This window comes from Sapajus apella, unplaced genomic scaffold (genome assembly GCF_009761245.1).
Source record: "Sapajus apella isolate SASKATOON/1434 unplaced genomic scaffold, GSC_monkey_1.0 scaffold49, whole genome shotgun sequence".
Classification (NCBI taxonomy): Eukaryota; Metazoa; Chordata; class Mammalia; order Primates; family Cebidae; genus Sapajus; species Sapajus apella.
The window spans coordinates 3,688,969-3,711,381 of NW_022436989.1; the positions used below are offsets into that span (position 1 = coordinate 3,688,969).

At 40.8% G+C, this 22,413-nt stretch overlaps 1 protein-coding gene and 1 non-coding gene across 5 annotated transcripts in view; both read right to left on the reverse strand.

Moving 5' to 3' along the window:
* The window catches only part of EFCAB2 (EF-hand calcium binding domain 2), a 139,249-nt gene that overhangs the window by 82,026 nt on the left and 34,810 nt on the right, over window positions 1-22,413 (reverse strand). The window lies entirely within an intron of this gene.
* Window positions 17,546-17,649, reverse strand: LOC116526204. Its single transcript, XR_004258022.1, has one exon. It is a non-coding gene; the product is annotated as a U6 spliceosomal RNA (small nuclear RNA).

The window sequence follows — 22,413 nt, forward strand, 5'->3', positions numbered from 1 at the left end:
TGGATCCTGGGAGGGGATGAGTGGAAACCCTGGGGAGACCCCAGCTCTGTCTGGATCCTGGGAGGGGATGAGTGGAAACCCTTGGGAGACTCCAGCAAGTCTACAGTTCAGTTTATGGTATTTAACCAATGTTAATTTCTTGGTTTTGATCACTGTAGTGTAGTCATGCAAGATGTGAACATTACGGGAAATGGGGTAAAGGATACACAGAAACTCTATTGTAATTTTTGTTTTTTTAAGAGTCAGGGTCTCACTCTGTTGTCCAGGCTGGAGTACAGTGATGGCATCATAGCTCACTGCAGCCTCAAACTCCTGGGTCCAAGCAATCCTCCTGAGTAGCTGGAACCACAGGCACGTGCCACCATGCCCGTCTTTTTAATTTTTTGTAGAGACAAGGTCTCATTATATTGTCCATGCTGAGTACTACATTTTTTGCATTTATATAACTCTAAATTTCAAAATAAAATGTTTTTTAAAACACTGGATAATATTCCACTGTGTATACATATCACATTTTCCTTATCCATTCATTTGTTTGGATGCTTGGGTTAATTCCATATATTGGCTATTGTGAATAATGCAGTAAATACGGGAGTGCACTGAAAAGATTAAATTTCTAAATAATGGCATACAAGATTCCTTTTTTCTGTGTGGTCAAGGAATGGAGATTTCTGATTAATCAAATATTTTTAAAAGAGTTACCACTTTTACACAGTATCAGGGATATTAGCCATTAACAATGCAAGATTTTTCTCAAGGTGTTATTTATCTCTTGATTTTATAATTATCTTTTTTGCTTGAAATTTTATTATGTAAAATTTTATTAAAATCTGTTTACATCTGGCCTTTATTTTTCCTAAAGTTTATAATGGAATTCATTCATATTTTTAAATACTTTAAGATTCTGTTTTAAACCTAGATACTTGTTACACACAAACTTTGTCTTACTATACAGCGTGAAGTACAGATCCAATTTTATACTTTTGCAAATAGCTACCCAGTTAAATCTATCCTTTCCCCACACGTCAGAGATGCCATTACATCCTCTGTTAACTTTCCTTATGCACTTGGAATAATTTCTGGATTTTCTGTTCTATTTCATTGATCCATTATGCCATGCTCTTTTAACAACAGAGGATTTGTAATATGTTTTAATAACAAATAAAGCTAAACTCACCTCCCTACTCTTCATCAGAGCTTTCTTGCCTATTCTTTTGTTCGTTTTGTTTTGTCTTTTTCCACCCCTCAAGTGTATGCACCTATTTTTTTTTTCTTTTTCTTTTTTTTTTTTTGAGACAAAGTCTCGCTCTGTTGCCCAGGCTGGAGTGCAGTGGCACGATCTCAGCTCACTGCAACCTCCGCCTCCTGGGTCCAAGCGATTCTCCTACCTCTGACTCCCGACTAGCTAGGACCACAGGTGCGTGCCACCACACCAGGCTAATTTTCTGTATTTTTTTTTAGTAGAGGCAGGGTTTCACGGTGTTTGCCAGGATAGTCTCCATCTCCTGAACTCGTGATCTGCCCGCTCGGCCTCCCAAAGTGCTGGGATTACAGGTGTGAGCCACAGCGCCTGGCGCCTATTCTTGCTATTTTATTTTTTCATATGAAAATTAAAATTCACGCCGGGTGCGGTGGCTCAAGCCTGTAATCCCAGCACTTTGGGAGGCTGAGGCGGGTGGATCACGAGGTCAAGAGATCGAGACCATCCTGGTCAACATGGTGAAACCCCGTCTCTACTAAAAATACAAAAAAATTAGCTGGGCATGGTGGTGCGTGCCTGTAATCCCAGCTACTCAGGAGGCTGAGGCAGGAGAATTGCCTGAACCCAGGAGGCGGAGGTTGCGGTGAGCCGAGATCGCGCCATTGCACTCCAGCCTGGGTAACATGAGTGAAACTCCGTCTCAAAAAAAAAAAAAAAAAAAAAAAAAAGAAAAGAAAAGAAAATTAAAATTCACTTATCTAATTCCAGAAAAGACCTCTTGATATTTTAATTGAGATTGTGTTAACTTAATAAGTCGATTTAGGATTACTTGGCACCTTTATGGTTTCAAATCCTCTTATACAAAAACATATGCCTTTCTATTTGTTCATCTATTTTTATATCTTTCAGGTTATCTGAATGTAGCATTTATATGGTTTTTGTTATATATTTTTGTCTATAAATTTTAGCTTTTCTGTTGCTATTGTAAATGATCCTTATTTGTTTGTGTAGTTGAACACTCTTGATGTCTATGTATTAATGTTATTGCCTACTATACTTTAGCAAATATTATTTTTCTTTGTAGTTTTTCCATTAATTATCTTGGGGTTTCCAGCTATTAAATCATATATCCATGAATAAAGACAGTTCTTTCTTCTATCTTCTTTTTTTTTTTTTTTTTTTTTTTTTTTATAAAGACGGGGTTTTACCATGTTGGTCAGGCTGATCTTGAACTCCTGACCTCAAGTGATCCACCTGCCTTGGCCTCCAAAGTGCTTGGATTACAGGCGTGAGCCACCGCACCTAGCCTCTTCTATCTTTTCTACCTTCTACCATTTAACATCAAATAGTTATGTCTGTTATCACTTGTCTAATTGTAATGGTTAATACCTCTAGCCAATGATAAATAATAACAGCAAATGTGGATATCTTTATTTTATTCCTGACTAACAAAAATGCTGTTTGTGCCTTCTTATTAAGTATGAAACTACACTTTGGGCTGAAACACACATATTTTATGCTAACAAAGCATGTCCTTAATTTTGACTTTATTGAGTCTTTAAAATTATGAATGTGTGAATTCTATCAGATGCCTCTATGGAGATAAGCCTATGATTTTTCTTCACAGATCTGTTTATACAATGAATTACATTAATAAACTTCCCAACACATAACTATTTTTACATTTCTGGAATAAACCTCTGTTTGCTTAAGTGTGCCACTGAATTTTGTTGCTAATATTTTATTTACAATTTTTATATGGATATTCGTAAGATTGTTTTGTAAGATTTTTTAATGCAATCTTTATTAAGTTTTGGTGTCAACATTATACTTACTTTGGAAAATGAATTTGGAGGTTTTCCTTCTTTTCCTATTCTCTGAAAGAGATGAGGTAGCACCAGAATTAAAGTTTTCTTCTTCGATAGAATTCTCCTATGAAACTATCTGGATTGAAGACTTTTGGTGAGAAAACTCTGAAAACTTGCCTAATGATTCTATGTAAATTGGTGTGTTTAGATTTTCTATTTTCATGAGATGAGTTTGTTGGTTTTGCTTTTTTCATCAATTGATTTTTTAAGTGTATAACCCAGAGGTTTTTAGTATATTCGCAAGGTCGAGCTACCATCACCATCTAATCCTAGAACATCTTCATCACCCCGTAAAGAATCCCCATACCTGTTAGCACTTACACCCATCCCTCCCTCCTTTATCTCCTCACAACCACTGATCTGTGTGTCTACAGATTTGCCTGCTCTGGACATTTCATGTAAATGTCATACACATGTGGCCTTCTGTGTCCAGCTTCTTTCACTTAGCATAATGTTTTCTAGGTTCATCCGCTTTGTTACAGGTATCAGTACTTCATTCCTTTTTATAGCTGAATAATATTCTATTTTATGAATATATCATATTTCGTTTATCCATTCAACACCTGATTGACATGTGAGTTGTTTCTATTTTTTGGCTATTATAAATAGTGCTACTATGATCATTCATCCACAAGTTTTTGTGTGGACATTTTTTTTTTCATTTTTCTTCAGCATATGCCTAGGAATAAATATGCTGGGTCATATGTCAACTCTACATTTAACTTTCTCAGGAACTACTGAACTGTTTTCTAAAGTGGTTGCACCATTTTATATTTCCACCAACATTTACTATTTTTCATTTTTAAAATTATAGTCATCCTAGTGGATCTAAAGTAGCATTTCATTACAGTTTTGATTTGCATTTCCCTGATGACTAATGATGCCTAGCATATTTTCATGTGGTTTTTTTGGCCATTAAATAACTTCTTTAGAGAAATGTCTATTCAAATACTTTGTCCACATTTTAATTGGGCTGTCTTCTTATTGTTGTCAGTTTTTTATACATTCTAGATACTAGACGCCTTACCAGATATATGATTTGCAAATATTTTCTCCCACACTGTGGCTTGTCTCTTTATCTTCTTGACAGTGTCCTTTAAGGCACAAAAGTTTTTTAATTTTTGGTGAAATTCAATGTATCTATTTTTGTCTTGGGTTGCTTGATTTGGATATTGTATCTAAGAAACTACTGTCTAATCCAAGGTCACAAACATTCACACCCATGTTTTCTTCTAAGGGTCTTATAGTTTTATCTCTTTATTGAGATCTTTTATCTTTTTTTTTTTTTTTTTTTTTGAGACAAGAGTCTTGCTTTGTTGCTCAGTCTGGAGTGCAGAGGGGCAATTTCAGCTCACTGCAACTTCCGCCTCCTGGGTTCCAGAGATTCCCCTGCCTTAGCCTCCCAAGAAGCTGGGATTACAGACATGTGCCACCACACTCAGCTAATTTTTTTGTATTTTTAGTAGAGATGAGGTTTCATCATGTTGGCCAGGCTGATCTCGAACTCCTGACCTCAGGTGATCCGCTCACCTTGGCCTCCCAAAGCGCTGAGATTACAGGCGTGAGCCACTGCCCCCAGCCTTTTTATCCATTTTGAGTTAATTTACATATATGGTATGTGGTAGGGTCCAACTTCATTCATTTGCATGCTAGGATATTCAGTATTCCTAGCGGCATATGTGGTAAAGAGTATTCTTTTTTCTATTAAATTGTCTTGCCACCTTTATTGAAGATCAATTGACCATAAATGTAAGGGTTTATTTCCAGACTTTCAATTCCATTCCATTGATCTATGTGTCTAGCCTTACACCATTATGCCAGTATCACAGTCTTGATTATTGTAGCTTTTTGGCAAATTTTGAAATTGGGAAAGAAGAGTTTCACTTTGCTATCTTTTTTCAAGATTGTTTTGGCTCTTCTAGGTCCTTTGCATTTCCATAAAAATTTTAGAAGTAACTGTCAATTTCTTAAAAAAAAAAAGACAACTGGGATTTTGATAGCAATTGCAATGAATCTGTTAATCAATTTGGGGAGTATTGCCATCATAACAATATTAAGTTTTCCAATCTATACACACATGACTAGGATTGGTTCCGGCAAATTGTATTTTACTAGAAAGTCAATTGTTTTAGCTAGATGTTCAAATTTGCTTGTATAGAGTTGTATGAACTACTCTCATTATATTTTAAATTTTCCTATGTTTGAATGATTATGTCTCCCAAGTTATCTTGTATTTGCACTTTCCTAAATAAAACACTGCTAGTGGTTTATCTTTCTATTAGCCTTTTGCAAAAAAAAAAAAAAAAACTTTCATTTTTGGTTTTTTTTTTTTTTTTTTTTCCCAGCCCCATTAATTCTGATCTCAATTGTCATTTATTTCTCCTTTCTGCTTTCTTTCAGTTTACAATTTTTTCTAGCTTTTTTTCAGTTGGATGTTCTACTCATTTTTTTCATGCTTTCATTTTTCTTTCTATAGGCATTTAATGAGTCTTAATTTGGTGGTATCTCATAGATTTTAATATCATTTCCATCTTCTTTTCTTTTTTTTTATTGAGATGGAGTCTTACTCTGTCACCCAGGCTGGATTGCAGTGGTATGATCTTGGTTCACTGCAACCTCTGCTCTTGGGTTCAAGCAATTCTCCTGCCTCAGGCTCCCGAGTAAGTGGGATTATAGGGGTCCACCACCATGCCTGGATAACTTTTGTATTTTTAGTAGAGACAGGGTTTCACTATGTTGGCCAGGCTGGTCTCGAACTCCTGACCTCAAGTGATCTGCCTGCCTTGGCCTCCCAAAGTGCTGGGATTACAGGCATGAGCCACCATGCCCAGCCTGTCATATCCATTTTCAAATCTAGTTTCTATTATTGTTATTTTCTTTTAAGTTTTAAATTTAATTTTCCTAAAATCTTACCTTTGAACTAAGAAGGGCTTTTTTATTTATCATTATTATTATTACTTAATAAGACGGGGTTTCACCATGTTGGTCAGGCTGGTCTCAAACTCCCAAGCTCAAGCAATCTTCCATCTTAGCCTCCTGAGTAGCTGGGACTACAGGCGTACACCACCACACCTGGCTAGGGTTTTCTCTCTAAAAGCCCAAATCTAGTCTTCTGCCTTCTCAGCATTATGGATTTGTATCGCTTACACAACGAAATCCAGGACCCTAGCACATCAAACAAGATCATCCACTGAAGGGCCCTGCCCACCTTTACAGATTCATTTTCTAGTAACACCACACAACTAGTTACATACCCTCAGCTAATACTATTATCAGCACTGTATACAGAAAAAAGACAATGTCATATGCATTACAGAACTCAAATAATAAATACATTTTGTCATCAGTAAGTTTATAACTTAGGAGAGACAGAAATACAAGCTTTCAGTAAAAAGCAAGCACTGTTAGAGTTACGTGAGCAAAGGAAATACTGCATAAATGAGCTCTCAGTAGACACTGGAGCTGTTACAAAATGAACTCAGTAGTTTTAAGAAAAAATAAACAGTTGAGTGTCACTTCTGAGTAATCACAAAAATGAAACAGAAGATGGCTATGGGTTAGGAGCTGGTGTAAGTACCATCCCTTTAAACTGACCAAAAGCTTACTTGAATATCAGCATCTACAACCTGGCTTCCGGCCTGCTTTCATTACAGCCTGGCACCTCCAAACACCTGTTTCTAACTCCTTTAAAGATGAAAATAATGAATCCCCATGCTACCTGGGCCCTGCTACTATGACCAAACCTTCTCCCTTTCACAGCTATTTCAACAGCATGCGCTCCGGTCTTGTTTCTGCTGCCTCTCCCTTTCAGACATATCGCTTTACTATACATGAAGATGAAATGGATGAAGTTTCTGTTACTTCTTCTATCTGGGATATTGAAAACACTGAATTCTATTGCTCCAGTTGACCATGGTCACCGTCAAAATGCAGTTTACTTGCTCTGTGTATAAAGTGGTACCACTAGTTACTGACCCCTACCTTCCTGTAAACAACTTCAGAGACAACTTCAGAAAACTCCTGAACTCTCTCATGAGTCTTTATAAATGTATCTGATATCCACAGCTTGGGATTCATGGAGAAGTCTATGTCCTGCTTATCAGAAGCAGCAAAGTGATGATGGCTCTTTTATACCCCATCAGCCCTTCCTGAATGGGGCCATCCTGTTAACCAACTTCCACATGGGACAGTGCTCATCAAGATACCTAAAGGACCCAAACCTTTCCCTGTGTCCCTGTGGAGCAAATCAATAATGGCGCTATGTGAGGATAACAGCCACTGCTGTAACAAACTCCAGCCGCCAGCGGCTTAACACAATAGTCATGGAGGTGGCTCACATAAAATCCAAAATGAACTTTCCTGATCTGTGGATGGCTTTCCTCCAGAAACTCCTACAGGGACCCAGCTTTTTCCATCTTGTGGCTCCATAATTTTCAGATGGCTTCTAATGTCACTCTGTTGGATGTATCAAGCTGTAAAAGGAAAAACACCTCCCACATGGAAGCTTTCATGGACCAGGCCTAGAAGTGACACACATCACCTCCATCCACATTTCATTGGCAAAAACTAGGTCACATGGTCTAGCTAAGCCATAATTCCCAGCTCCCCTCTATCTGCAAGAGAATCTAGGAATGACAATATAGATACATGCTCAGGAGGAGAGGAAACGGAATTAGACTACCCAATCTCTAGCCATCCACCATGACAGGAATCACTAGCACTACCAGGGAGGGGATGGTAACACAACAGTGAGTTTACCACAGAGTTCCAACTGCTGGCCTAGAAACGGGGCTAGAATGGCCTAATATTAGGCTCGAACATCCTCATTAGGAGTTGGGAGTAACTATATCAAATGAGCAGTAAGGTCTCTGCCAAATCCACACTGCTCTCCTGAGACTTTTGGAATGTATAGGCTGCTATGCTTTGTACCATTTGATCTGCCTCTCTAGGCAAAGCTGCTTGAAGCGGAGATGGCTTCTTAACCAAAAAGAGGCATCCCCCTATAAGTCTGCAGGAGAGGGGCTGATGCAGTTGAGTTCTGCTCAACAAAGGCACGCACTACCAAATACTGACAAATGACCAAAGCAGACTCTTCTTCCTGCCTTGGGAGTTTTAAAGCAGGACATACAGATGGAAGAGAGACGGAAGAGGAACAGCACAGAGAGAAGGCAGGGTGCAGAATCATAAAGCATCTGAAGCCGTGAGGAAGCAGATGCAAAGGGGCAGGAGGCACACAGCAGAGCTCAAATCAGGAGCAAAACAGGAAGAAACTGGAAAAGCAGAAATAAAAGCAGGGGACCGGAGTCGCCAGCCTGTTAGATTACTAGTTGATGTGGAGTCAACAGAGTGACTTGAAATACTAGATCCCCTGTGTTCCCTTAATGGCAACAAACCACTGCAGTGCGCTGAGAGGCTGCAATGCCACGGTGGGTTTCTTGTCTGTTTACTGGTTGGTTGGTTTTTTTTTTTTTTTTTTTTTTTTGGCTATTCCTTATAGAAATAAGTTCCTTCTATTAAATGGCATAGTGTTTGCATATAACCTATGCACATCCTCCCATATATTTTAAATCCTCTCTGGATGACTTACAATACCGTCTATCATTTATTTCCAAATCTGTCCTTACAATAAACTTGTTCTGAGAAAACTTAAAGAATATTTGGTCCCACTCAACCTGACAGAGCATGACCAGCAGAATGAAAAGGAGCCCAATTTCCAAACAAGTCTGGGCCACAGGAATACACAGTAACGCTTTCTTGGTTTGTGTCTATTCAATGTTTCAGAGCTCAAAATGAAACTACCATGAGCTACTCTTCGTGATGCATTGGATTAAGTCTTCCACACTTTTCAAGTGAATCTAATATTATTTTCCTATGTTAAGGAGAATAGGTTGAGGCTGCAGAATGTACGAATCTGGAAGCCACAGAGGGTACACACCCAGAGGCCACAGGAATTTTATACCCAGAGGCCTCAGGAAGTACACTCCCTGAAACCACCAATCCTCAGAAAGCCTCTGGCTCCCCACTTTTAAATACACACAGCAAAATTTGCACCTGATCTAGACGCACAATAACAATAGGCTGGGTGCGGTGGCTCATGCCTGTAATCTCAGCACTTCGGGAGGCTGAGGCGGGTGGATCACTTGAAGCCAGGAGTTCAAGACTGGCCTGGCCAACATAGTGAAACCCCATCTCTACTGAACATACAAAAATTAGCTGGGCATGGGGGCACATGCCTATAATCCCAGCTACTCGGGAGGCTGAGGCAGGAGAATCACTTGAACCCAGGAGGTGGAGGTTGCACTGAGCTGAGATCATGCCACTGCACTCCAGTCTAGCAGTGACACAGCGAGACTCCATTTCCAAAAGCAACAATAACAGGCAGGGCTGGGCGTGGTGGCTCACGCCTGTAACCCCAGCACTTTGGGAGGCCAAGATGGGCAGATCACCTGAGGTCAGGAGTTCCAGACCAGCCCGGCCAACATAGTGAAACCACTTCTCTACTGGAAATACAAAAATTAGCTGGGTATGGTGGCGGGCGCCTGTAACCCCAGCCACTTGGGAGACTGAGGCAGGAGAATTGCTTGGACCCTCAGAGGAGGCAGAGGTTGGAGTGAGCTGAGATAAGGCCACTGCACTCCAGCCTGGGTGGCAGGGCGAGACTCTGTCTCAAAATTGAAAAACAGATAGACAGCTATAATCCACAGTCAACCAAAGTTGGCCTCCAAAGTTACAGAAATGGTCTTCTTTATTAAAATACCCAGTTATAGGCCCTGAACAGGGACACCGGAATCCAAGTGTTATTTTTCTTGTCACAATGCCATCCTATTAACTTCCTTCTATAAAACCCGGCACATAGCTTACTGGGATTCCTAGGACCGACCCCATGCCCTTTACAATGTCCTCCAATACATTAATGCTTACGGCATTCCTGCCACTTAGCCTAAGCTTGAATTGGAGAGCTACGTCCATTCCAGACGCCTGAACGTTACTGAAAAAACATGAAACGAGCTTCATCACAGATGTGGCCCCACTCCATGGGAACCATCGCTCCATGGGAACCATCGCTCCATGGGAACCATCGCTCCATGGGAAACATACCATATTACGAAAGTAAATAACCATGTCAATGGAAACAGGGTATAAGCAAACAGTACACATGCATTGCCTTGGACATGCATAGAGTCTGGAGTGATCCCTGGACACCAGTGTTTTAGAGGGGAACTAGGTGATGGCTGGAAAAGAGTTACAGAGACTTTTCTTTGTACTTTGTTCTCTTTGGATTTAAACATGTGAACATATTATCTATGGAAAAACTTATAAACTGTAATCCCCTTTCCTGATTGCTACGTTCACATTCTGTAATTGCTTAATTCCACTCCCCGCTCTCAAATCTCACGTCCCCATCTTTAACAAACTCCTCTTCCGGTCTCGGTCAGGGTGGGTTTCTTCTTTATCCTGCCTACCATCCTGCTCTCAGGACCTAACTTAAAGATGGACATAACTCCTCTCCCAACTAGAAAAAAATATTCCTCTTTAGAAAAATGTAAAGAGAAAATAAATATGAGCTTCCAGGGTTTATTTTTTGGCAGTGTAGGAAAGAAATAAGATCTTTGAAAAGGTCCACGTTAATAATTTTAGCCTTGTTGCAATTATAGCACCAGCATATTACAAACAACCTAAATTTCCAAAATTAGGAATTAGTGAAACTGTGGTATACTTATGCATTGGAACACCTCTTAGCCATGAGGAATGACTGTGTAAATTTATAAGATGTCATTCAAGTACAAAGTATTCAAGTACAAAACAAACATTTTAAAGATAAAAAAGGCTGGGCATGGTGGCTGATGCCTGTAATCTCAACACTTTGAGAGGCCAAGCAGGCAGACTGCTTGAGCCCAGGAGGTAGAGCCCAGCCTGGGCAACATAGGGGACACCGTCTCTACAAAAACTAACATTTAGCTGGGTGTGACAGCACGCACCTGTGGTCCCGGCTACTCAGAAGGCTGAGGCAGGAGGATCACAAGAGCCCAGGAGGTTGAGGGTGCAGTTAGCCGTGATGGCACCCACTGCACTCCTGCCTGGGTGACAGGATAGGACCCAGTCTAGAAAACATCCATGAGCACTTCCTGAAAAAATAAAATTGTCAAGAGAATCTACACAACAAAAATAAATCAAAGAATTCAAGGATGGAGAAAAAAAATGAGAAAATATGGTTAGCGGTAATTTCATTCAAATATACAAAAAAACTAAAAAAATGTGTGAATACTAAACAAAGTATGAACATTCTACCTTGTCAGTGTAAAATAAAAATATACCTAAGATAAACTGGGGGTTGGGAGAAAAAATACAGAAAGAATTTTGGGGCCGGGCACGGTGACTCATGCCTGTAATCCAAGCACTTTGGAGGCCAAGGAGGGAGGATCACCTGAGGCCCGGAGTTCAAGACCAGCCTGACCAACATGGTGAAACTCCGTCTTTAAAAAAAAAAAAAAAAAAGAAGGAGAAAAAGAATTTGGAAGTGCAAATGCCCTTATCTTTCACAGCAAGGACTCAACTGACACTTTTTATATTTGAAACAGATAGTTTAAGGCAGGGCGCAGTGGCTCACGCCTGTAATCCCAGCACTTTGGGAGGCTGAGGCGGGCAGATCACAAGGTCAAAGATCGAGACCATCCTGGCCAACATGGTGAAACCCCGTCTCTACTAAAAATACAAAAAAATTAGCTGGGTGTGGTGGTGCACGACTGTAGTCCCAGCTACTCAGGAGGCTGAGGCAGGAGAATTGCTTGAACCCGGGAGGTGGAGGTTGCAGTGAGCCGAGGTCGTACCACTGCACTCCAGCCTGGCGCCTGGTGACAGAATGAGACTCTGTCTCAAAAAAAAAAAAAAGAAAAGAAAAGAAACAGATAGTTTTAAAAAGCACACAAGGACTACAGTCTCTTAATGTTTTTATGAAATTTTTTCTGAACTCAAAATAAATAATGTCTCTTATGGCTAACAAACATTTGAGATTCCACAATTTCTTCAATTTATTTTTTTTCTTTTGTCACATTCAAGTAAAATTAAAGTAACTCCTTCCCACATGAAGATTATAGTCTAGATTTTTTTCCATATCTTTTTCCTTCCTTTCCTTTCCTCCTTCTTCCTTTCTTATTAATTCCCCACCCTTCTATCCATTTACTCCAACATGGATAGAAAGAGCTCTAGGATAATAGCTGTCTGACATTAACAATTATTATTTCAGGAAGTAGAATTTGGAATGGCTTTTTAAAATTCTCTTTGACTCTTTTCTAATTCCAGTTCATCAAAAGAACCATGACAAACAAACCAATTCTTTTTTTTTTTTTTTAAGACGGGTTTTCCCCTTTTTACCCAGGCTGGAGTGCAATGGCGCGATCTCGGCTCACCGCAACCTCCGCCTCCTGGGTTCAGGCAATTCTCCTGCCTCAGCCTCCTGAGTAGCTGGGATTACAGGCACGCGCCACCAGGCCCAGCTGATTTTTTGTAGTTTTGGTAGAGACGGGGTTTCACCATGTTGACCAGGAAGGTCTTGATCTCTTGACCTCGTGATCCACCCGCCTCAGCCTCCCAAAGTGCTGGGATTACAGGCGTGAGCCACCGCGCCGGCCCAAAAAACCAATTCTTAACAAAGCAACTATAAAGTGAGATGGTAAAGAGATAAGATATAAATCACTCTTGGGCCGGACGTGGTGGCTCACGCCTGTAATCCCAGCACTTTGGGAGGCCAAGGCAGATGGATCATAAGGTCAAGAGATCGGGACCATCCTGGTCAACATGGTGAAACCCTTTTTCTACTAAAAATACAAAAAATTAGCTGGGCATGGTGGCGCGTGCCTGTAATCCCAGCTACTCAGGAGGCTGAGGCAGGAGAATTGCCTGAACCCAGGAGGCGGAGGTTGCGGTGAGCCGAGATCGCGCCATTGCACTCCAGCCTGGGTAAAAAAAGCAAAACTCCGTCTCAAAAAAAAAAAAAAAAAAAGATATAAATCACTCTTATTTATTTTTATGTGTAAAGTATTTCACAGAAAAGTATAGGAAAAAAGATGACAGCCAATACCAAGATTTTTTTTGTGTATGTGAGGCAGAGTCTCACTCTCTCACTAGGCTGGAGTGCAGTGGTACGATCTCAGCTCGCTGCAACCTCCGCCTCCCGGGTTCAAGCGATTCTCCTACCTCAGCCTCCCAAGTAGCTGGGATTACAGGCATGCGCCACCATGCCCAGCTAATTTTTGTCTTTTTAGTAGAGACGGGGTTTCACCGTGTTGGCCAGGATGGTCTTGAACTCTTGACTGCAGGTAGATCTATCTGCCCTCCTCAGCCTCCCAAAGTGCTGGGATTACAGGCGTGAGCCACCGCGCATGGCCCGCCAATACCGAGATTGAACAGATGTTAACATCTTGCCACATTTTCTTCAAATTTTCTCCTAACGATGAAACAATGCAGAAACAGCTAACATTCCACCCCTTCTCCTTTCATCTTCAGGTGCAACCACACCGCTATTCTGAGGATAATGCTTATCATTTCCATGCATATCTTTGTATCATAAACAATATTTACTATTATTTTGTGTATTTAAAATGTATATATGGTACTATGTTTCCTTCTTTTGTAATTTTCTAAACTCGACGTTGTGTTTTGAGATTTATCCAAGTTATATAAGTAGTCTTAGTTCATCACTCACTTCATTCATACATAAACCTGGTTTTGCAATTCATTTCTTACTGAGGGGTGTGTGGCCCCAACAATCCCCATTCCTCTTTTATGTTTTTCTACTGCACAAGCGCAGACCCAGTAACAATACCATTTTTAAAGACTCTCTGAGTAGCTTCCAGCTTGGGGAAACTGCCCACGCAATCTCTCCACACTGCTCACACTTCTTACTACCTGATAAACATGAATTGCAAAATGCCATTTTAATATCTCTTCAAAACCAGAACTATATGTGAAGAAGTAAAAGTAATATTATACTACCTCCAGTGCTCCTAGGAAAAGTTATTTCTAATCCATTACAAATAAATTCTTGTTACTACTTCTTACTAAATTTTAGACAGGACCTAGTACTCTCAAGGTTCCTGCCAATCGCTACCGAAGCTTGTCTCCCTATCAGTGAAAGAAATGAGTATTGGATACCATGCGCCTCAGAGACTCATACTGAGTTGAAGATCAAAGCAATGAAAAAAGAGACTCGCTACATTAGCAAGTGGGTACTTGGTGCTGCTGGACTGCAAAATTTGTGTAAAGATTAAGAAAATATTAGGAAAAGGCTGAGCACGGTGGCTCACACCTGTAATCCCAGCACTTTGGGAGACCGAGGTGCGTGGATCACCTGATGTCAGGAGGTCGAGACCAGCCTGGCCAACAGGGTGAAACCCTATCTCTACTAAAAATACAAAAATTAGATGGGCATGGTGGTGGGCACCTATAATCCCAGCTACTCAGGAGGCTGAGGCAAGAGAATTGCTTGAACGCAGGAGACGGAGGTTGCATGAGCCAACATGGTGCCCCCGCACTCCAGCCTGGGCAACAGAGTGAGACTCCATCTCAAAAAAAAAAAAAGATTAGGGAAAAAAGCTCCTATAGATGGGGCAGGTATAAGGTAAACACAGTGTACTAGTCCATTCTCATACTGCTAATACGGCTATGAAGAAATACCCCAGACTGGCTGATTTATAAAGAAAAAGAGGTTTAATGGACCCACAGTTCCACATGGCTGGGGAGGCCTCACAATCATGGTGGAAGGCAGAGAAGGAGAAGCACATCTTACATGGCAGCAGGCAAGAGAGCGTCTGCCCTTTATAAAACCATCTTATTCACTATCATGAGAATGCCATGAGAAAAACCTGCCCCTGTGATTCAATCACCTCTTACTGGGTTCCCCCCACAACACATGGGAATTATGGCAGCTGGAATTCAAGATGAGATCTGGGTGGGGACACAGCCAAACCATATCACACATAATAGTCTGGAATACTAAAAATAAGATCGCTGTAAACGTACTGAAGCATAGGAACAGGGCAGATGGGTGTGGCTGGGGAAAGGTCAGCACTTCTATTCCAGGATTGGGCTCTAGCTCATCTTAGCTCACCAAATTCTTAAGCATCAATATGTTCTGAAATTGATTAGAATGGAGTGTTTAAAAAAATGTAAGTTGATATTTTTTATTTGATATTCTTATATTCTTGTGGCTTAAGTGGTACAGGAATTTTTATTTCAATTTTATAAATAAGGAAAATGAAATAAAAAGAAGCTGGCACATAGAAAATCCATGATAGAGCCAGCAACTGATTCTACTGACTTATAGTCTACTTTTATTCTGTTAATTATAATAACCTGGATTTGTTTGTGAATAAGATTAGAGTCACTTTCAAATTAAATTTATCAGCTACATGGAAAAATTATATTATTTCCTTCAGAGGTACTCCTTGTGGGTGTATTTTTTCCCCACCAAATTAGCTTTACTTAGGGGAACCTAAATTTATTCTACTAAAACTACTCTAAATGATGTTTATTTCCAAAAATTAAATCCATACTCCAAAGGTGTATAATTTGACTAAATTAAAAAAAAAATTCTGCATGCCAGAAAGTGAAAGTAGAGTGAAAAGGCAGATGACATACATATCATGACTAAGGCTGAGACCTTCATGTATAAAAAGATAAATAATTCAGTGAGAAAAATGGGGAAAAATCATGAACCATCAGTTCGAACAAAAGGAAATAAATATAAATAGCTGTAAGAGAGAGGAAAGACGCTCATAACTTCATAACTTAGAAAGTAAAAATTAGGCCGGGTGTGGTGGCTCACACCTGTAATCCCAGCACTTTGCAAGGCCAAGGCTGGTGGATCATCTGAGGTCAGGAGTTTGAGACCAGCCTGACCAACATGGTGAAACCCCATCTCTACTAAAAATACAAAAATTACCCAGGCGTGGTGGCATAAGCCTGTGATCCTAGCTACTCAGGAGGCTGAGACAGGAGAACTGCTTGAACCCAGGAGACAGAGGTTGCAGTGAGCTGAAATTGTGCCACTGCACTCCAGCCTGGACAACAGAACAAGACTCTGTCCCAAAAAGAAAAGAAAATTAACACTGAGTTTCTATTGTTCACATATCAGATTGGAAGAAAGAATCTCAATGCTTGATAATTAAACTGTTTAAGAAGGACTGTGGAAACAGGTATTCTCACATGAGATGAGAGGCTGTGTATCAGGTTAGCAACATCTACCAGACATTTGCAAGCCCTTTGACGTATTTCCAATCATTTATCCGAGAAAACATTCTCACTTTTGCTAGATGATATGTATACTAAGATCTTCTCTGTAGCAGGAACTATTATAGCAAAAGCCTGGAAACAACTTAGATGTCCATTAGTGGAGAGATTAATTCAATATATGATGATTCATCAATGAAATGAGGATGATTTGCGTATACTAATAAAGAATCATCAAGATATACTGATAAGTAAAAAAGAAGCAGAGTGTAGTATCTTACCATTCATGTTAAAAATAAACACATGTCCTACAACTCAAAATCAAACAAAAGAAAACAACCTGGTTTAAAAATGGGCGAAGACAAGACGTTTCTCCAAAGATGTATAAACAGCCAATAACTACATGAAAAGATGCTCAACATTACTAATCCCAAATCAAAGCCCCAGTGAGGTACCACTTCACACCCGGTAGGATGGTTACTACAGAAACAACACTAACAACAACACCCACCTCCAAAAAAACCAACAGAAATCACAAGTGCCAGCAAAGATGTGGAGAAACCAGAGCCTCTGCATTGCTGGTGGGAATGCAAAATGGTGCAGCTGCTGTGGAAAACACTGCAGTGGTTCCTCAAAGATCGAACACAGAACTACCACGTGATCTAGCAATTCCACTCCTGGATAGACACTCAAAGGAATTAAAAGCAGAGACTCAGCCAGGCACAATGGCTCACGCCTATAATCCCGCCACTTTGGGAGGCCGAGACGGGTAGATTACCTGAGGCCAGGAGTTCAAGACCAGCCTGACCAACATGGTGAAACCCCGTTTCTACTAAAAATACAAAATTAGCTGGACATGGTGGCACGAGCCTGTAGTCCCAGCTACTCGAGAGGCTGAGGCAGGAAAATTGCTTGAACCTGGGAGGTGGAGGTTGCAGTGAGCCAAGATCATTTCATTGCACTCTAGCCTGGGCAACAAGAGTAAAACTCTGTCTCAAAAAAAAGCAGAGACTCAAACAGATATTTATACACCAATATTCACTGCAGCATTATTCACAACAGTCAGAAGATGAAAAAAACACAAATGTCCATCAATAGACAGATGAATGAACAAAATGTGGGAAAAACACAATGGAATATTACTCAAAAAGGAATAAAATTCTGACACATGCAACAAGATGGGTGAACCGTGAGAACATTACGCTAAGTGAAATAAACCAGACACAGAAGGACAAATAGTTTGTTTTTTAAAAATGGAATGCTTGAAAATTTGCATGTCATCCTCGCACAGGGGCCGTGCTAATCGCGTCTGTATTGCTCCTATTGCAGCATATGTGCTGCCAAAGCAAGCACGGGAAGGACAAATATTGTACTCTTCCATTTATACATGAGGCACCTGGGATAATCAGACTCATAGACACAGAAAGTAGCACGGTGGTTGCCACGGGCAGCAACAGTGAGAGATATGGAATTATTATTAAACGGGTACAGAGTTTCAGTTTGGGAAGATGAAAAGCCTAAAATGGACAGCCGTGATGGTTGTACAGTGATGTTAATGCCACAGCATTCTATGCTAAAATGGTGAACGTCAGGTTATCTATATTTTACCACAGTAAAAGATACACGCAGGCAGGCAGGCAGGCACACACACGCGCGCGCATGGAGACTCTCTGGAAGAATTAGAGAAAATTATAACAAACCTTGCCTTTAAAAAGGGGAACTGGATAGGTAAAAAGAGGTTTACTTATCACTATATATTATTTCCACCTTTATAATTTTATCCCATGTACATATACCAACTATTCAAAAATTTAATTTTTGATCAGTCTTCTTAACTTCTGAACACAGAGCAGGAAAATATATATAAGTGAAAATGTAGCCAGGTGGGCTCATGCCTGTAATCCCAGCACTTTGGGAGGCCAAGGCAGGTGGGTCACTTGAGACCAGCCTGGCCATCATGGCGAAACCCTGTCTCTACTAAAAGCACAGAAAAAAAAAAAAAAAAAAGCTGGGCGTGGTGGCATGCGCCTGCAATCCCAGCTACTCGGTAGGCTGAGGCAAGAGAATCACTGGAACTCGGGAGGTGGAGATTGCAATGAGCCAAGATTGCTCCATTGCACTCCAGCCTGGGCAATAGAGCGTCACTGTCTTAGGAAAAAAAAAAAAAGCCAGGCGAGGTGGCTCACGTCTGTAACCCCAGCACTTTGGGAGGCTGAGGAGGGTGGATCATCTGAGGTCAGGAGTTCAAGACCAGCCTGGTCAACACAGTAAAACCCTGTCTTTACTAAAAACACAAAAATTGGCTGGGCATGGTGGCTCATGCCCGTAATCCCAGCTACTTAGGAGGCTGAGGCAGGGGAATCACTTGAACCCAAGAGGTGGAGGTTGCAGTGAACCAGGATTGCGCTGCTGCACTCCAGCCTGGGTGACAATAGTGAAACTCCATCTCAAAAAAAAAAAGTCTGTGTTTTACGTGAGGCAAAATCATAATGTCCCTAATTAGTGATATTGAAAACCTCCCCATTGGTTTTCAAGGAGCTAGCTTTCAAAAACTATTTAATCAGGAAATGAAAAAGGAAAAAATGCTTTAGATCATAAGCAATCAATATGGAACATATGGAAATAGTGAAGAAGTTCTAGCCAGATGTGGTACGTGCCTATAGTCCCAGCTACTCAGGAGGACTGAGACAGGAAGATCGCTTGGGCTCAGGATTTCAAGGCCAGCCTGAGCAACATAAAGAGAGCATGTCTCTAAAATAAAATACATATTTTAAAGTTCTTATGAGAGTTTTGTTACCTATAACATAACATTGCTCATCCAGATTAAACAGGGGAAAAACAAGTCTTGAGTTATTTACTTTAAGAATATAAAATGGGGGCCGGGCGCAGTGGCTCAAGCCTGTAATCCCAGCACTTTGGGAGGCCGAGGCGGGTGGATCACGAGGTCAAGAGATCGAGACCATCCTGGTCAACATGGTGAAACCCCGTCTCTACCAAAAATACAAAAAATTAGCTGGGCATGGTGGCGCGTGCCTGTAATCCCGGCTACTCAGGAGGCTGAGGCAGGAGAATTGCCTGAACCCAGGAGGCGGAGGTTGCGGTGAGCCGAGATCGCGCCATTGCACTCCAGCCTGGGTAACAAGAGCGAACCCCTCTCTAAAAAAAAAAAAAAAAAAGAATATAAAATGGGACCAGATGCGGCGGCTCATGCCTATAATCCCAGCACTTTGGGAGGCCGAGGCAGGCAGATGCCTTGAGGCCAGGAGTTTGAGACCAGCCTGGGCAACATAGCAATGCTCTATCTCTACTAAAAATACAAAAATTAGATGGGCGTGGTGGCAGGCACCTGCAATCCCAGCTACTCAGAGGCTGAGGCAGGAGAATCGCTTGAACCCGGAAGTTGGAGGTTACAATGAGCCGAAATCGCATCACTGCATTCCAGCTGGAGCCACACAGTAAGACCCCATCTCAAAATAATAATACAAACTATGTATACATACAAAGTAGAATAATTATAATAGCTAATATTGTTCTTAACTTTAAATCCCAAGCTAATATTGTTCTAAGAGCTTTACAAATGTCCACTGAAAAGAGTGGTTCTCAAACGTTCTGGTCTGAGAACTCCTTTTACTATCAAAAATTATCAAGGCACTCAAAGTGGTTATGTTTGTACGAGTTATTACTATCTTTATTATCATATTAGAAATTAAACCTTAAATTTTAAAAATAGGTATTTACAATTTTAAAAATGTATATTAAAAATATGTATTTTTAAAATGTGTATTAAGTCATTTAGAAATCCTACATAAATCCATATGTTCACATAAATAGTTTTTATTTTTTTAAACTATATTTTCCAAAACAGTATATTTAGAAGAATGGCCTTGTTTTCTGTATGTGCCATGTAAATATGTAATGCCTGGCTTCACAGAGGACAGCTGGCTTCTCATCTCTAGTTCTGCATTCAATCTGCTGCAAAACTGCACGTCATGTCGCCTCAGAAAAACTCCAGTATACATGAGGAAAGAAACCCCTGTTTCCTGTCTCTTGTCTCAAAGAAGGAGGAAGCAAAAGCTGAGACACAGCAGGCATGAGGTCAGTGGCCTGGAGGTTAAAGATTAAACCCCCCCAACCCTTAAGATCTCAGGTAATCTTAAGGGTGGGGGAGATACGGAGAAACGCCCTCTATTGTTCCCATTCAATCTTGCTCACACTCCCATGCTTACTTCATCCATCGTGACCCCCTCACGTGAACTTTCTAAAACTGTAAACCCAAGACCCTTTCACGTGTAGTATCTAGACTTGTGAGCCTGTGTGAAGGCAGAGGTTCCCTTTGTTAGGCGAGCAGCTGTTAGGCAACTATGCCACCTTGCTCCCGGCCGAATAAATCACCCCTTCCTTCCCAGTTCCGCATGCTTCTTTCGGCCACTCCTGCTTCATATACTCTTGGGAAAAATGAGAATGAAAAGAACAAATACTGTCTTAAATTTATTATGAAAATAGTCCGACTTCACAGACCCCTGAAAGGGTCTTAGGGGCACTTTGAGAACTACTTATACTATCAAACCTGTGAGGTAATATTCAAATGGAGGCACAAAGAGAGTAACTAAGGTCCAGCAGTCACAGAGCTGGGATGGGAAGCCGGTAGGTCTGAATCCAGACCTCAGGACTGCCCCTCTAAGGTGGAAGGGCAGTCGCAGGGACCCATCTCACAATGCTTTGGACTGTGGGCTGGTGGTTGCCCAGTATTTGCAATACAAGACTTTCCCTTTATCTAATGTGATAAAATTTCAAATTAAATATTTCAATTTGTGCAAAGCAGAGATAAGGGAAAAGGAGAGGAGCCACCAGAAAACTCTTAAGACCTAGACCTCTCAGGGGGCCTAGATCAGTCTTAGACCTCTCAGGGGGCCTAGGTCAGCCCTACACAGAGGGCCACCAAACTTCCACCTGACAGATAAAGCAGTTAGGAGAGGAACAGCCAATGCCTGGGGCTCTCCGGGAAAGCTCTCTCTGGCCTGCCCACAAAAACAACTGCTTAGCTTTATAAGATTATCTTAAAGTGTTTCCCAAAATGGGCTGGGCTGATGGTTCACGCCTATAATCCCAGCACTTTGGGAGGCCAAGGCAGGCGGATCACCTGAGATCAGGAGTTTGAGAACAGCCTAACAAATATGGTGAAACCCGTCTCTACTAAAAATACAAAGAAAATTAGCCGGGCATGGTGGCACACGCCTGTAATCCAAGCTACTCAGGAGGCTGAGGCAAGAGAATCACTTGAACCCGGGAGTCGGAGGTTGCAGTGAGCCAAGATTGTGCCACTGCACTCCAGCCTGGGTGATAGAACAGGACTCCATCTCAAAAAAATTATAATAATAAAAATAAATATCTCCCACCATTCAAAGACACTTCTTCACACCACTCAATCCTTCTTTTTTTCCTTTTAGTGGACAAATAATAATTGTACAGATTGGGTGACATGCAGAGTTATACTTCAATACTGTATACAATGTGTAATAAGCAAATCAGGGTAACTGGCATATCCACCGCCTAAAGCATTTCTCATTTCCTTGAGTTGTGAGCACTCAAAATCCTCTCTTCTATTTTTGGAAAATATATAATAAATTATAGTTAACCATATTCACCCTCTCATGAGGCAGAACAACAGAACTCCTTCCGTTTATCCAGCTGTACTTTTGTGTCCATTACCCCGCCAGCCTCTCCTCCCCTGTCTATCCTATCCTCCGACACACAGCTCTACTCTCTTCTTCCATGAACTCAATTTGTTTTAGCTCCCACATAGGAGTGAGATCGTGTGGTGTTTATCCTTCTGTGCCTGATTTATTTTGGTTAACACCGTGTGCTCCAGGCTCACTCAGGTTGCTACAAATGACAAGATTTCATTCTTTTGTATGTACGTTCCTCAATCCTGACACAGAATACTGCCTTCAATCCTTAATTAAAATGTTTAAAAAGAAAGATATTTAACTATCAGACATTAAATCATTTTATAAACTGACAACAGTTAATATGTATTGAACTAGTATAAGGCTGAAAGGTACAGTGCTATAGCACATAAGACATGGCCACTTCTATAAAATGTGGCGTATTATAAAG